Source organism: Pinus tabuliformis, chromosome 9 (assembly GCF_031772625.1).
Source record: "Pinus tabuliformis cultivar Carrire ecotype Pingquan chromosome 9, CPIR1, whole genome shotgun sequence".
NCBI classification, from domain to species: Eukaryota; Viridiplantae; Streptophyta; class Pinopsida; order Pinales; family Pinaceae; genus Pinus; species Pinus tabuliformis.
In genome coordinates this window covers 1,123,951,381-1,123,965,935 of record NC_142307.1, presented here as the reverse complement: position 1 = coordinate 1,123,965,935, position 14,555 = coordinate 1,123,951,381, and the positions used below count along the sequence as shown (strand labels likewise).

General features: G+C 38.5%; 1 long non-coding RNA gene and 1 pseudogene across 1 annotated transcript; both read right to left on the bottom strand.

Annotated features, from left to right (window-relative positions):
* Positions 1-1,411: 1,411 nt before the first annotated feature.
* On the bottom strand, positions 1,412-2,384 carry LOC149152599 (uncharacterized; annotated as a pseudogene).
* Positions 2,385-2,712: 328 nt separating this feature from the next.
* LOC149152598 (uncharacterized) lies at positions 2,713-9,072 on the bottom strand. Its single transcript, XR_016262897.1, has 2 exons — positions 8,760-9,072; positions 2,713-2,881 (listed from the first exon to the last, which is right to left on the bottom strand). It is a non-coding gene; the product is annotated as an uncharacterized LOC149152598 (long non-coding RNA).
* Positions 9,073-14,555: the final 5,483 nt, after the last annotated feature.

The following is a 14,555-nucleotide window of genomic DNA, read 5'->3' as shown; positions in this document are numbered from 1 at the left end:
ATGCTTGTCCACTAAAGTTTGTTATGTGATTCACTGTAGTGTTGCAAGTTACACTGCATGGTTTCTTAAATTCTATTGTGGTTTTACTAATTGCCTATATGGTCTGCTAAAGCCAAAATATTATAGCTTATGACATGACGTGTGAAGTTTATTTTCCAGGCTTTAGTTATAGAAAACAGTAGCTGAGTTTTGTTACTTGTAACTTGTTGAATAGTTGAGTATACTAACATAGTAAAGTCTGATATACTATAGTATATACCATATTGCATTTCCAACAGATAGGAGGCATTTGATTGAAATAAAATTTAAATACTAAAATCTGAAGCATTCCTAGGAGACAAAATAGTTTCCAGAACTTCTAAATCGCCCAAGTCTCCAATTTCATTTGGAAATTATTTTATGTTTGTACCCCTAAGATCTAATTTTTTTAGGTACTTTTGATATGCTATTTGCAGAGGTAATATTTCAATGTTCTTACAATAGGAAACATATAAACATTCAAGTGTGTTGATGTTTCCCAGTGTTTCGCTAGAGACGGTTAAATTATAGCACCAACTCAAATCAAGATATTTAAGATGAATTAAATTACCAAAAGAACCTGGAAGCATCTGCAACTATAGGGAGTGAGACAGACCTATGTATTTCAGGTTTATTAAATTACCTAAAGACTTTGGAAGCACCTGCAAATGAGAAGAGTGAGACAGATCGATGTAATCCATGTTTATAAAGTACCCAAAGGAATCTGGCAGTGACTTTAGATTTGGGCAATTGTTTGTTGATAAGTTGGCCCATCAATTCTCCATATTCTCCTCTACCAAAGCTCTCAGCGCTCTCTTTCAATCTCAGTTATCAATTACATGAATACCAACTCACTGTGAAGGCACAGTTTGTTGATAAGTTGGCTCATCGATTCTCCGTATTCTCCTCTGCCAAAGCTCTCAGCTCTCTCTTTCAATCTCAGTTATCATAGATTCACAATCTCAGTTAGCACAGATTCACAGACACATGACATAAACATCCACACATATACACAACAAACATTACAAAAAAGCAAATATAACAGTACATGGGTAGGTAGTACATGGGAATATGAATGATAGAGAGTATATTTAAAAACCTTATTTAAAAAACATAAATGTAAATGGCTTTCTTTTTTAAGATACTAATATTTTGGAATCTATTTGTCTCAAACTGTGTGTTTACATTTCTTCCATAATAATCGCTAAATGTGAAGCTTATTACATATGCTTTGTCCCTATCCAAAAAGGATGAGTCAATCTGAGACCATCCATTCAAACACAGAACATCAAGGCAAATATGCGTCCTGCCGTGAGCTATATGGGTAACATTCATCAAAGAATCTACCAAGGCTATATGCTAGGCAGACCTTGCACTTTCTCCATAATGTTTTAATTTGGATTGTCGAAAGGCAACTACACAACCTCCCTCAACAATCTAACATCTTAGAATACAAACTCTGCCTGACATATAACCTTTGGCTAAGACTTCAATTATGCATTCATTTCAAATTTATTTCTTTGCTTTTCACATTTCAAGCACCTTCACTTGTTGCTGCAACTGCTCCAGTAATCCTGCCTCGGCCCACTGCTTAGGACAACCCTTAGCATCAATGTACTCCAACGACATACAATGTTGGATACCTAGTAGCCCTTCTAACTTGGAGCACCCATGAACATTTAATACCCGAAGCTTTGTCAGTTTGGCCAATCCCCGTATGCTCTTCAGCTTCGCACAATCATATGCCTGCAACTCTTTCAAAGATACCAACGTTTCAATACCTGTAAGCTCCTCTACATTTTTGCACCGACTAATCTCCAGCACTTGAAGTTTTGGAGACCAGAAAGCCCTGCTATTTTCCTCAAGTTATAGCAATTAGTCAATTCCAGTTTTATCAGAGTCTTTGGCAATGTTCCGACCTCCACCAAATGATTACAAAACCTGAGGGAGACATATTTAAGGATGGGGCAGAAACCTGTGGAAAATGATACCTCTGATAATTCCGTGTTATAAACTTCTAAGACTTGCAGCTGAGGTATGGAGTTGTCATTGGGAGATTCTAAATTATTCAATGTTTGAAACCGGCAAGTCAATACTCTCAACTCAGTCAACTGAGTCAACAATCGAATAGTCACCGGAAAATGTTTCAGTTCACTGCAATTCTCGAGCCTCAATTCCTTTAAGATCTTCAAGTGACCAAGTGAAAGTGGTAGACTGTCCAGCGAAGGGCTCCCTATTTCTAGAACTTCTAAAAAGAAATTATGTCGAGTGAAGGGCTCCCTATTTCCAGGTGCCAGGAGGGATCTCATACATACATACACAACTGATTTCTTTATTCTAGTAACATACTCCGCTATGTTTTGCATTTTACAATAACCGCTTATGAGAGAAAAACATAATCTGAAATTTCATTCAACTCTCATAATCTGAAATGCCATTTAACTTCCTACAACTTAACAGGTATCTACTATTCAGTTCATCGTTATATATTTAAAAAAAAAATAAATAAATAAATAAATACTTCAAAAAGGAAATACAAATGAATTGTTTACATTATCAGATCAACTGTCTTAAGCGTATCTGTCAAATGGAAACTATTTAAGCTCGTCACTATTCAAGAAGTGAATGTACCCCTCCCCAGGTCACAACTGTCAAATTCTATAGGCCTATCAGAGTAAAGATAGACAAACAAGCTCCTTCAATTTCTACTCCACATAGTACGCAAGTCTCCGGAGGTTCATCCTCCTGATTTTATCTGCCTTCTTGGATGGTTTCTTGACCGGCTGATTTAAAACCCCTGCATCAGCTTCGTCATGGAACCATCCGACTGACTTCTGGGCCGAATACATGAGCTGCGAAAAGCCTATTCCAGAAAACAAATTAGGTCAGATACTCTAGACAGACTTCAGTTTAAATTATAAAATGTCATGTTACAAAGAGAAAATCACCGCCTTGATAAACAGCTGTGAAACTCAAATAAACATTTGTGAGACAGAGAAATTAAAAAATAAAAAAGATAAAAAAACCTTCTATACATTTATCTAGATTCTAAACTGAAAGATCGGAAGATGTACCACTACTAAAAAACCTGGGAGACAAATTGGCAAACAATGTATTAGTAATGAGATCAAGAATGAACACCTACTTCGAACTACTGTCTACAGCAACATATTCTCTAAATATAGGACAAGCAAAACAACTCTTTATTTCCAATTCCGACAAACATTAACAACTGAGAAAAACTATGTTGCACTGTATTTTGGGAATAGGGGGGGCTCAGTTTCCAGGGATGACTGAAAGGAACTCCCAAATTTCATCAAAGGCAGACAGGGATGGAAAATATTAATTTTTTTAATAAAATATTAAAAAATCGAAAAGAGAGATAATAAAACTTTATCAAATTAGCAACACTTAATTTATGGGTCCAAATGGCCTTGTCTGTGTGAATATTAGAACCCTGAAAACTAAATAGGGTCCAAGTACCTATCAAATGTGGGAGCCAAAACTGTTGTGATTATGCTTCGTTACAATAAACATACTACATGGAATGCAGGCACGCACTGCATAGATAATATTTGTCATGGTCTGAATGTTGAACCCAACAAGATAAAGAATTTACCTTTTTGGATAATAGTGCCACATGAGCAGTGGTTTAGATAGGGGCATCCAACATCTCCAAATCCAGAAAAGACACCTCCCATAGAGATATATACAGGATGTGAGGAAATTCCACCACATCCTCGGGGGCATCCCTTCTAAACAGCGAGTTCCCCTTGTCCAAGTCCCCAGAGGCAGGGATAGGCAAGGGATATCTAGGGGTGGGAAAAACTCCCCATGCTACACTAGAAAAACTTGATGAACTAGGGTAGGTAATAACAAAGATTACAGATTTCTAAGCATGATGAAGAAACAATTAACATGGGGGACTCGTCCCCATGCTACACTAGAAAAAAAACTCAATGAAATATGGTAAGTAATAACAGAGATTAGAGATTTCTTGGCAAAAAGTAAGAAACAATTAACTAAACCTACTAGTTACCTCCTACAGACATCAGTCAGATTGGACGTTAAAAAGTTGTAAAATATGAAGAAGAAGCAGAAGAAATTACTCATGAAAAGCAACCTCTAGAAAACAAGTTCTCCTAGTATATTTTCTCAACCCACAAGGTATAACAAATTAGTTTCCATCCATTGTTGAAAAACTTGTCTAGGCAAATAAACCAGTACAGCCAGAGTGTAAGGGTGCACCTAAGACTCGAACAAAAACTCGGCAATAGAAATTATTCAAAATGAGGGGTTTTCTTTTCTCTTTGGCCTTTAATTTTTTACGATGGTCAGCTTTTTTTTCCATCTGCCTAGCAAGTAACCCACAAATACTTGCAGGTCTGACACTTCACAATTCAAACTGGGGACCAAGTTAACTTAGACTTGCAGCAGTACTGAGCTGAGTTCGACACGGGAGCACTTAAAAGACTCCACGAGTTTTCAACTCTCATTAATAGAGATTCTGTGCTCTTTCTGTCAACATGACACTATTGTGAAACTTCCAAGATCTGAATCATTGCTGGCCCAGTGATTGGCTAACACAAGAGTGCCATTGTCACTTGCAAGAATAAAACTTGAGACTTGTGACCAGTGAATTCCCCACTTTGCCATTAAACCATGGACCCATGTCCCAGTGTTTGTGTTTTACGATAAAGAAAAACTCATAGCAGAGACAACATGATCTTCTGGTTTATGATCCATCTAGGGCATCAAAGCAATCAAAGCCAAATGGGCATTCATGCCATGTTGGCAGGATAATCATGACAACCATTCAGAAAAAACAATTTTGGGGAAGTTTCTTTGTTTTGCTTTGTTAGTTTAGCTTCTCACTGGGGTTCTCTGAGTTCGATGGAAGGAGAAAGGATAGAGAGAGAAGAAAAGTCACGGGCACAACAGGATACAGACCAGAACAGCGCATGTAAATCTTGCTGCCAATACTAGAGTGCAAAACAACTGTACTCATCTGTAACAAAACTCTGTATAGAAATTTCCTAGTGAATAAAGCCACACTCTTCCTTCTCAAAATAGTTTTGAACTTTTGTGTAATAAATCTCACTGGTAATATCTTGCTTCCTATATTTTCTTACTTCCCTAAATGCTAAATGTAAACCGACTGAAATGTCCCTGTTTTGGGCGTCCTCATAGCTCTCTGTTAGTAGCTTTGGTTTCTTTGTTGTAATTGTCATTAGAAGGTATCCAAAGACTCTTCTGATCTACTGTGTTTTTCTAATTTCTCTGGCATGAACTGTGTATATAAATCGATCTGCCCTGTTTTCTGGGTATTACTTTAATACTGACTAGCAATTTGGTCCCCTGTTAATGTCTCTGTGTTGGCAGGTGACAGAGTAGGTCATTTGATATCAGAGTGCTATACAATCCTGGAAGTGGATGATTAAAACCAGACAATAGTATCACTTGGAGGGAGAAAAGCCCCAGGAAGAGTGAAGACGAACCTTTCAACAAATTGATGGGCAGATGCATACAGAAAAACTGAATAACAGATTAAGGCAGCTTGAGGCTTATTTCAGTTGTCAGGGACATTCTGATGTGCAAAAGATTACCTTTGCATGTTTGAAAATGTCAAAGCATGCCCTCCTGTGGTGGGAAAGCTATTGCTAGAATTTGTAACAGCAAAAGAAAGCACTTGTTATGTATTATAACGAGTTCAAAGTTTTGCTGAGAAGGAAATTATAGCCAGCCAGGTGTGAAAGGGAGGAGAAAATCCAGAGGCAGTGTCTTAGATAGCATCACAGGCAGCTTGTCCAAGATTACACTGACGAGTTCCAAAAAGCAAGCTATCATACTGAGTATTTTGGAAGATGAAGCCAGCGTGGTTATGAAATACATTGGAGTTATTCACTATTACATTCGACAAGAGCTGGCCTTGCTCAAGGTTCACAGCCTTGATTGGGCCTGTACAGAGATAGTGTAATGAAGCCAAAAGCAAATGAGGTGTTGTGATTAGAGGGAGCTCCAGAGAACCAATGAGAGAAATGAATGAACAAAAACAGACCATGAAAGGTAAAAGGTTGCTAGTACCGTACAAAGGATGGATGAAGAACAGAATGATGAATGTAAGGCAAAAGAATGGACCATTGCAAAAGACATGGGCATACCAAGGACCAATGTTGAGAGTTACATCCAGAACTGATTCCCAAGAATCGGGAAAGAAAAAATTCCGTGTGATGAAATGTGCTCCAATGGACAAACAAGAAGTCGGAGGAACAGGAAGATGGATGAAAACTGAACCTTATGGATCAGCCTCGCCCTGAGCGAAAAAATGAAAGCAAAAACGTTTTCTTTGTGAAGGGTCAGTTAAAAAGTCCATTACTTACAGCCCAGTAGCCAGAAAAATCTGATATCTGAAGCTTTTGAGCAGCAATTGGGTTTATCAACGGAGGCACATCCAAAACCTTACCCATTTGGTTGGCTGCATAAAGACATGGACCTCAAGGTCACAAGAAAATACAAGTTTGACTTCACCATCTCTGCCCAATCAATTAATGAAATCATTTGTGATGTAGTTCTGCTTGATGTCAGTGAGATAGTGATGGGCATTGGGGAGTCCTTACTTATGTGACTGAGATGATATTTTCTATAGAAGACCAGATAAGTGTATGTTGCTCAAGCTCTATCTCATTAAATCTTACTTGGGTAAAGAAAATATATCCTCGCTTCGGGTGACCCAAATGAATCCATAATCCAGCAAAAGGTTCATTTTGACAATATTAAGGCCCAAGGTGGAAAAAAGGAGTGCCGAACAAGTAAATCAGAATTTTGATAGGTGGGCAAAGGAATCAGCTAAAGGACCTTCTGTCGCAGTCTAAGGAGGTGGGTCTTGAGCCAAAAGGGGTACAGATTGAAAAGCCAGTTCAGCATTAAATTCAGCTATTGCCGGAGGCAATCCTGCCCAACTTAGAGCCAGAGCCAAGTGTATTTCTTTGCATGTCACTTGTTTTATCTTTTGAAATAATCATGTGCTTGGCTCGCTTTCAACATTAAGAATGTAAGACAATGGTCGTTGCTCATGAAAACCGTAGGCCCATCTTGGCAGCATTGCAACAAACAGAAACAGGTGAGAATGCACATGAAGTGAATGATTATTGTACAATTCTGATAAGCTATGCACCCTGAGAGAAGAAGCTAGAGGCTGGAGTTCACTTGTTGCCAGAGGCCCATACTTCAAAAGTCGCTGGCCACTTTGGTGTATAAGGAAAACGCATGCAAAACCTGCAAGGGAATGTGTATTGGCCAAGAATGCAGGCAGAGGCCACCAAGTTTAACGAGGGTTGTGCATTGTGCAGCACCAAAAATTCAGCAAATGTCGGGGCTGCACATTCCCTTCTAGTGCCTTCAAGGCCTTGGGAAATTATACCTATGGACTTTCTTGGTGGGCTGTCCAAAACCAAAACTTGCGACGGAAGTCTACCATACCTGCAGCATTGTTACAACTGGGACATTCATGGCTGAACCAGCAAATCGCCTTTTCAAACCTTGCTTGGGATTCCTGCCCCAAACTCCACTTAATATAGTGTTACAAAGTATGAAAGAGCGGAAGGTAGCAGGTCCAGTAATGATTAGCTTAGTGTTGTTACATTCATAGAATGAGCTCAAGAACTTTATTCTCAACTGCAGGCCAGGTTGCAAGAGGTTCAAGCACGGTATACCCGGAGGAAGATAGCACTTCCAAATTTCCAGGCTGAGTTGAGGAACAGTAAAACGAAGCCTAAGGAGCCCAGGGACCAGATCTATTCGTGAGGGTAAGTTGATGGAGACCATCAAACTACCAGGGGCAAGGCCCGATCCGTCTAGGACATCAATGCAATCAGAACCACGGGTGCATTCAAGCCAGGTGGCAGTAGAGTCACCAAAAACAATTGGTAAAAAACACAGTCCTGGGGAAGTTTCGATGTTTTTCTTTGTTAGTTTATATTTTTCCATTGGGATTCACTGAGTTCCCTGGAAGGAGAAATAGGGCAGGGGATACAGAAAGAAGCCAGAGCAGAGAATAAAGGTCACAGACACAACAAGACAAATATGTAAACTTTGCATAGTATTCTCCCGTTGAATAACTAAACACTCTTCTACTAAAATTTGTTTTCTGTGTAGTAAATTTTGCTGGCAATAACTTGCTTACCCTGTTTTATTATTATTATTTCCATGGCATGTTCTGGGAAAAGTTTAAACCAACCGATATGCCCCTCTTTCTGAGCACCTTCGAAGCTCTCTGTTAGTAGATTAGTTTTCTTTGCCGTAATTTCCATTAGCATAAACTAAATATTCTGCCGATTTACTATGTTGATTTCTCTGGCAAAATCTATGTATATAAATGGATCTGTCCTATTTTCTGGGCATTTTAGCAGTTTGGTCCCCAATAACAGTCTCAGTCCTATCAGGTGCCAGGAGGACATCATTTTAGCAGAGTTGGTGCTGAAGCAGCTGGTGACTCCAGCTTTTGTAGCATGATATTTGAGAGCTCTTGTCATCGCTATCTAGGTTATCAACACCACTATCTGGGTTATCAACACCAGCCGCCCTAATTCCACACACTTCCGTGGTTGCCTGTTTATTGGTGAAATACAAGGATAAGAAAATTTACAGACATTTATATCAAACAATTTATAAAGATTTGATTGATGTGGGCACTTACGTATGAGAAGTACTACAATACTGAGAGGGGAGGGTTGAGATCTCACCCATTATATGCGTCCAGATCGAAACCCCTTATTTCTGCAACACGAGAAAGGGCATCTCTCCAGGTTTGAATGCTGGTGGAGTTGTATCGCGGTTTCCCTTCACCCGTTTGCGTGGGGGCATGAGGATACAGGGGATGCCATTGCCAATGCCGATTCGACTATACAAACAGAAACTGGAGCCCGTAAACTGAAACAGCCATAAACTCCATGAAACCGTAAACGGAAACAGCCATAAACTCCACGAACTCTGTCGGAAGCTCGGCGCACAAATCTATCTGGGTTATCAACACCAGCCGCCCTAATTCCACACACTTTTGTGGTTGCCTGTTTATTGGTGAAATACCTATTTATTGGTGAAATACAAGGATAAGAAAATTTACAGAAATTTATATCAAACAATTTATAAATATTTGATTGATGTGGGCACTTACGTATGAGAAGTACTACAACACTGAGAGGGGAGGGTTGAGATCTCACCCATTATATGCGTCCAGATCGAAACCCCTTATTTCTGCAACACGAGAAAGGGAATCTCTCCAGGTTTGAATGCTGGTGGAGTTGTATCGCGGTTTCCTTTCACCTATTTGTGTGGGGGCATGAGGATACAGGGATGCCATTGCCAATGCCGATTCGACTATACAAACAGAACTGGAGCCGATTCAGCGCACAAATGTCAAGTGGTGAGTGAACTATCGCCATAATTAACTAATCACTAATATAATGTTTTAAAACATTTTTTTATTAAATTAGACGGCTGATTTTTGTTCAATCGTCTAACAAAAGATCTAACGGCTACGATTAGGACAGAAAGGCATTTGGGGGAGTTCATTTCAGAGGGAAACGCCTTACGGTGTAACTAAAAATAAAATAATCACTGGCTTGTTACAAACGAGAAAGGGCATCTCTCCAGGTTTGAATGCTAGTGGAGTTGTATCGCGGTTTCCCTTCACCTGTTTGTGTGGGGGCATGAGGATACAGGGATGCCATTGCCAATGCCGATTCGATTATACAAACAGAACTGGAGGCGATTCAGCGCACAGATGTCAAGTGGTGAGTGAACGATCGCCCTAATTAACTAATCACTAATATAATGTTTTAAAACATTTTTTTATTAAATTAGACGGTTGATTTTTGTTCAATCGTCTAACAAAAGATCTAACGGCTACGATTAGGACAGAAAGGCATTTAGGGGAGTTCATTTCAGAGGGAAATGCCTTACAGTGTAACTAAAAATAAAATAATCACTGGCTTGTTACAAAAAATCTGAAACAGACCCTTTGAAATTGGGATTTGATTATAATTTTGATTAATCATTCTCCTTCATATTTGGATCATAACCTTTGATTAATGATATTTTGCCTAAATCTGTTGAAGTTGTTATTTTATCATTGTTGAGTCCCAAACCTGCATCTTCCCTATATACCTTTTCAGCCTTCTTTTCCATTTATTTGATCCACCAAGATGTCAAATCATTGCATATTAGTCTAAAAAGATCTTATGAAATGGTTTCCTAACTATGTTTATGATTGTTGTTTGATTTAGATTTTTGTTCAAGCAGCTGCGGAAACTTGTCACTTTCCGCAGCCAGCTCAAGTTTCCGCAACCATTTTGTTAAAGACTATGTTACAGGTGTCCAATGGAGAATCCGGCCACATGGGCAAGCTGCAAGTGACATGTACATGGAGCGTGTCCCCTCAGTTCAGCCGAATCACTCACAAACAGCCATGGTCAAAGACGGTCAAAGGAGGGGTCAAACCAAGAGTTTTGCGGTGGCACGACTCTGTTTTGCCCACGTGAAGGTTTGCGTGGCACGATCCTCAATTTCCGGAGGTGTTGGCACACCTGTGGATCAACCTGTGAACTGAATCGAGCAGCCACCACTCCATGGATTTAACTGTCATAATTACCATACCGCTAGATCTCAGGCCGTGGAGATTTACGTGTTTGTTTGGCAGCGTAGAATCTAGGAATTAGTTGCAGCATTTTCACTTATAAATAACGCGTTGGTATACGCTGGATAGTTAGCTTTTCAGATGTAATTTTGACTATTGTTATAAGCCCACTGTACCGTGCTTTACTTTTGTCTTATTACTCCACTTTAATATATGAGAACACAACATTCTTGAATTCGATTTGTGACTGAGTATTGACTGGCTGAGGTTGCAGAGAGCCCCTGTACACCAAGGCTCTGTATCTATTGTATAGTTTCTTACTTGCTTTCATTATGTTACTGCTTTTATAATCATTGTTTGTATATATTACGTTGTTCCAATATTCATGATTAATTGTTGTCCATATTTCCTTTTATGTTTTCTCATAACTGTTAGCTTATCAGTGCTTTTCTTTCAGGTTCTTGTAGGCAGCCCGAGAAAAATTACATAGTTTTAATGACTACTGACATGAGATCATCTTGTCCTTTCTGTTGATTCATTTACTAAGTTTTAATTCCAACATTGTCATTTCTTTCAGTTTTTCTTTGCTTGTTTACTTTTCTGCCACTTAGATATCATATTACTCATTTGTTTATGATTTCCTTCCTATAGCCAAGCGACTCAATTAGTGAGGAATCAGAATATTATTTGATGTAGTATGATTTAGTTTGCTTTCTTGCAAGTTAGAGATTAAATTACTTATGTCATTTTCAAATATTGAAATATGAATGAGTAGTTAAATCTTAGTTTCCTTTTATGCAATTTGATTTCCTGCAATTTAGATATCATATTACTCAGCTTGTTTATGATTACTTCCTATAGCCGGAGCGAGTCGAAAGGTGAAGGGTCAGAATGTGGGTTGAAATAGTATGATTTAGTTTGCTTTTCTTTCAGTCTTTGAGTTGCTTTGAGTTCATTTTTTATTTTCTTTTCATGCAGCAGTAAGGATACTGGGCCATTGTCACTAGTTCACTGTTTTGGTACATTTATTTCCTTTTGAGAATTGATTTCATCACAATCAGTTTGAAACCTTTTTTTTGAGAACTTTAAAGTTTGGAAAATCATTGTATAAATCACCATTACCATCCATACTTGAATCATTGTAGAAATCACCATTACCATCCATACTTGACTTTCAATTTCGCCATCTCACACTAGGGAATCCACAGAAGATAAACCCAAAAACAAACTAAAAAAAAAAATCAAAAACGACAAAAGAATAAGAAATCAGTTATCTTGCATATACAGTGCACTTAACTTCAGCAGTTTACGACTCCCGGATTGACATTCTAAATAGCAATTTAGGACACACTAAATTGACCAAACATTTTGGCGTCGTTGCCGGGGAAGTGAAACTAGGTAGCCAATTTCTTAAAAAAAAAAGAAACAAGAAAATTTTAAGGAAGGAAAATTGATAACCTCTCAAAGTATGCTCTCCTCTTGCACTTAGTGTGAACTAGAGGATCAGAAAATAGAGAGTTATTGGTTTAATAATTTCTTGAGTATGCTCTATTCTTGCACCTAGAGTGACCTGGAAGATCAGAAAGAGAATTATTAGCCCGACTTGAAGAAAAATAAAAATAAAAATGACATGCATAGAGCAAGAGATTCTAGGGGAAGGTTTTTAGCTAGGGCCAAGAGTTCGATTTTTACAACTCCATCTACTTCAAGGAAGAGACAAGAGACACCTCCATCATCTCCAACTCACACTCCTAGCTTTAGGATTCTTAGAATTCAAGAGGCAGTAGTTGAATTAGGAGACTCTCCCACACCATCCATTGAATCTGAATTAGGAAAAGATCCTTTCTTTCCTTCTACAGGGAGACACATTGTAATTGAAGAAGTAGAATCACTTGAGGAAGAAGAGGGAGAAATTCCTCCTTGTTCGCCATTAGTAGAGGAACCAGAGAACTCTGAAGTCTCTGAGGAAACTATCATGACAGAAGAAGTAGTAAACGGATTTGGTAGAGGTAGAGGTAGAGGAGGAGGAGGAGGAAAAAATGGAGGAGGTAGAGGTAACAATGGGGAAAATAGGGATGGAGATAATTCATTTGGATTTCCTATAGTTGATGAGGATTCTCGAGCAATAATGAAAAACATCTCACCATCTGTCCTCCCAAACTTTCATGGGTTAAGAAATGAGGATCCTGAAACATTTCTATTTGAGTTTGAAGTCGTGTGTCGAACTTATGATTATCTGGAAGACTCTCAAAAACTCAAACTGTTTCCTTCAACATTGAAAGGAGCTGCTTTGAAATGGTTCATGGGATTACTCACTCAATCCATTAGGACTTGGAATGATATGAAACAAACATTTTTGGATAGGTACCTGTACTATTGTATGCCCACCAATCACAAGGATGAAGTATTCAAAATGGTGCAAAGAGAAGATGAAAACTTGGAGGATTTACTTGAAAGATTCCAATACAACCTGAAAAGAGCAAAAATGAGTAACTTAGATGAGGAAACTTTGAAAGCTCTTCTATTAAAAGCCATTAGAGATGAATGGATAGATATTTTGAACATGATGGGAAAAGGAGATATATCTCAACTTCCACTTCATGATATAGCAAAGCTATGTGTCCATCTCTCAAGGGGAAAATCTAAAACTGGAAAAGGGCCTAGAGATCCTTCTCTTATTAGAGCAAACAAATCTGCAACTGGATCAGTAAGTAGGTCAGAGATTGGAAACATGCTTGATGAATTCAAAACTGATATCTTAGGGAGTCTCAGTGAGCAACTAGACACCCTTAAGATGCAAAGCAAACAGAAAGCAGAAGCTGAAGCTTTGGCCATCTTTTGCCCAAAATGTAGAAAGAAACATGCTCTAAGGGAATGTCCCTTAGATGCAAAAGTTGTAGAAACATGTGTGATTTGTTCAGAAAACCATGAGACCAAGGATTTTCCTTCAATTCCTGGGCTCAAAGCTGTCTTTCAAGAAGATCCAAATACAATTGAGTCTCTCTGTTTTGTTGCAAGGAGACCTTGGCAGGGGCAACAAAACCAAGGGTTTAATAACACTATGAACTTTCAACCCCCACCAAATTGGAATCCTTGGCAACAACCTTGGTCCCAACCTCAAAATCCTTTTCAATCATGGGTACAAGGTATGCAAAATCCTTATGGGAGATTTGCTCAATTTTATCAATATCCTCCATCTTTTCAAAACCAACAAGCTCCACAACTTCCAAATCAAAATCCACAACTATCATTGCCATTTCAACAACAACAACAACCTTCTCAACAGAATCCAAATTCTCAACTCTTGCTTCCATTCCAACAGAAGACCAATCAATTACCTTCCCAGCCATTGCCGAACCCCAACAATAAAAACCCTCAAAATTCTTACATGGTAGAAGGACAACAATTTCCTACCTATATGATTGTTCCTCTCAATGATGTACAACTCAGATCTGGTAGAGTTTTAGATAAGCCTTCTATAGATGCTCAAAAGCAAAGCATTTCTGAGGAAGATTCTCTTGAAGCCAATAAAGGTTCTGAAGCATCTCTTCAAAACCCAAGCACTCAAAAAGAAAAAGAAAAAGAGTCAACCCCCACAACTCCTATAGTTGAGCAACCTGCATCTTCATCCACACCTCCTTTTCCTGAAAGATTACAAATTGACAAAGGGGTGGAAAAACAAATCTTGTTGCCTGAATATGATTTTCTAGATGAATTAAAGAATGTTTGTATCAAGATTACCTTGTTACAAGCCATTAGAGAGATTCCTATTCTAACAAAAACAATAAAGGAGTTGAGTCTTAAAAGACCAGGAAGGAAACCAAGAGATACAAGAAGAATCCACCTGGTAGGAAAAATTGCAGATATCATGATGGGAAAAATTACTATGCAGATGTATGTAGAT